This window comes from Gavialis gangeticus, unplaced genomic scaffold (genome assembly GCF_001723915.1).
Source record: "Gavialis gangeticus isolate Ggan-Ray unplaced genomic scaffold, GavGan_comp1, whole genome shotgun sequence".
NCBI classification, from domain to species: domain Eukaryota; kingdom Metazoa; phylum Chordata; order Crocodylia; family Gavialidae; genus Gavialis; species Gavialis gangeticus.
Genome location: NW_017729031.1, coordinates 27,261,478 through 27,263,938, shown reverse-complemented (window position 1 = coordinate 27,263,938; position 2,461 = coordinate 27,261,478). Strand labels below are relative to the sequence as shown.

The following is a 2,461-nucleotide window of genomic DNA, read 5'->3' as shown; positions in this document are numbered from 1 at the left end:
GCCGTAGCTGACCTGGGACCCTGGTGCAGTTGTTTGTGCAGCATCCCCACCTCCTGCTGTGAGCAGCTGTGCCCTTCCTCCCCTCCCTGCTACCTCCACCCTTGCCTCTCCCCCCCGACCCATGCTCCAAGACTGTGGGGCTTCCCACCCTTTTCTCTGCTTACCGGTAAGTTTGGGGTGGCGGGGTGGCAATGAGGCAACCAAAATTGCAGAGCCTACTATGTTTTGTGGAGCCTACCCAATTTCACAGTTTCCACAAAAATCACACAATCAAGAATTTGGTAGGTCCCTATTTACAGACCATACTAAAACCTCTCTCATCCTTATTTTTGTAGGCTAAAACAGCGAAGTTTTTTAGTCTCCTCTCAGAAACAAGCTCAATGTTCTCCACTGATCATGCTAGAAGACGTTTCTGAACGCAGTTGAGTGAGCGTTCATCTTTCCTGCCCGCAGGTAATTGGTATTTAAAACAGTATTTCACGTGAATTGCCCTGTCTTACACCACTAATGCTTCCTTATCTCTAGCAGAGGGAAACAGTTTCTGAACAATTTTAGCATCTTGCTACAGTTCTAGAGATGAGAGTTTGACACTAACCCCAGCTATACACCAAAGACTGTCCCCAGCTGTAAATGGGTACCTGGTTACTCAGGCTGGAGAGTGCCCAGATGTGACCCCCAAGTTTTTAGTTATTTTTTCCATCAAAATTTGCTCAGAAGCCTAGCATATAATTAAGGTTGAGCTAATGGACCTGTAGTTCAAAGATAACTCTCTTCTCTTAACAGGTACCATATTTGCCATACTACAGTCACTGTATTACCTCAACTGTAGAGATTTATTAAAAATACCTGGTACTGGACATGCAATTTCATGTGGCAGTTCATGTGCCAAGTTCACGTGGCAGTTCTTTTCAGCATCTTCCAATATTGCTGTTATTAGGAGTGCTTGATTTGTTGTCACCCTAATTTTTGTGTTATTTCCAACAGTGCTAAATGAGTTTAAAACATAACTAGATCAGAATATTAACAGACCTCATTGCTAATGTGACTTGTTAACTGAATGAGAATCAGACATGGTGTGTTCTAGTTTACAGGAAATAAGTTTCTCATCAATATTGTCTCTTATACTTTACCTAGATTTTCTGGTCAGACAGCTCACTTAGCAAAGCCCAGCCCTAACCCTAACCTAGGACTCATGTCTCTTCTACTGATACTGAGCTATCCTCTTAATTAATGAGGAATCACTGGCATGATAGGGAAGATAATAAACCTGTCTTACATTTCTGGTTTCAACAGCACTGCATCAGTACTTCATTTCATTAAGAGACTTTTTCCTTTAAATAAGAAAGTGGAAGTTTATCTTCATTGCTGCCATTGTAATTTCACATCATGCTTGCCCTCAAAGAGGGGGAGACAGAAGAACAAGACAGGGAAACTGAGCATCAAGTAAAATGAGAAGACAGGGCAAGTGACCTGTGTCAAATTAGATTAGTAAAATAAGTCACATCCTCAAAACAACCATGGGACCTCCAAATCAGACTGTGACATCGCTAGACAACTTAAAGAGTACAACAGAAAGCATGCGATGAAAGGGACAGAAGTTGCAGTTATAGTTACTTGACAGCTATAATTCACCTGTAATCATGCTACTAACAAAGCAAACTCTAAAGTTCTCAAACTTTTCTTTTCACGGACCACTTGAAAAGTGCTGGGGGTATTGGCAGACCACTTAATCTCCATCTTCAGAAAAAATAAATCAAGTGCAGGGCCAAGTACAGATATTCTCAATTGTTCCACAGCCTTTCTGCCAACCACCCGGATGGAGCTCAGGGACCAGTGGTGGTCCACAGACCACAGGTTGAGAATCTCTGCTCTTACCTAACTGCTCTGATTAATGAAATTTCTAGTGCAAATGCAGCAATACACATTGTGAATGTGCTTGTAAAAGCCAGCGTCTTTTCTTGAGCTACCACCACAGTGTACTGTTTAGAGCAGGAGAACACACCCTGAGATTCATTAATCCTAATCCTCCACTGACTTTTTGTAGCACTTCATAATGAGTCACCTTACTTCTGTTCCTCCGCTCCTCCAGCTGCAAAGAAGAGGTAACAAGCAACTCGGTACCTTTCAGGATTTGCACCACTATCCTCACATAAGTCCAATGAATACAGAATGCATTATTACTTAGCCTCCTCTAATAAGAGAGAGATGATTAAGATCTTTGAGTCAATTATGAACGTCTTTGGAAACAGGAAGTATGAAGGTATCACACACACGGGATAATTGAAGTCTTGTTACACTTCATCCCAAATTTCCATTCCAGTCTAAATTGGGCCACCACAAGTTGAATGCTGAACCTACAATATTGTTGAACCGTTGAGCTTTCTTCTTTTGAAAATGGAAATTCAAAGCTGTCGCCATAGCCATGGGCAACTGGTGCCACCTTAGTCTGGGGGGGGGGGGG

The 2,461-nt window shown here is 42.3% G+C and overlaps 1 protein-coding gene across 1 annotated transcript in view; it reads right to left on the bottom strand.

The window, feature by feature from the left end:
* Positions 1-2,461, bottom strand: part of INSIG2 (insulin induced gene 2) — a 28,177-nt gene that overhangs the window by 24,730 nt on the left and 986 nt on the right. The window lies entirely within an intron of this gene.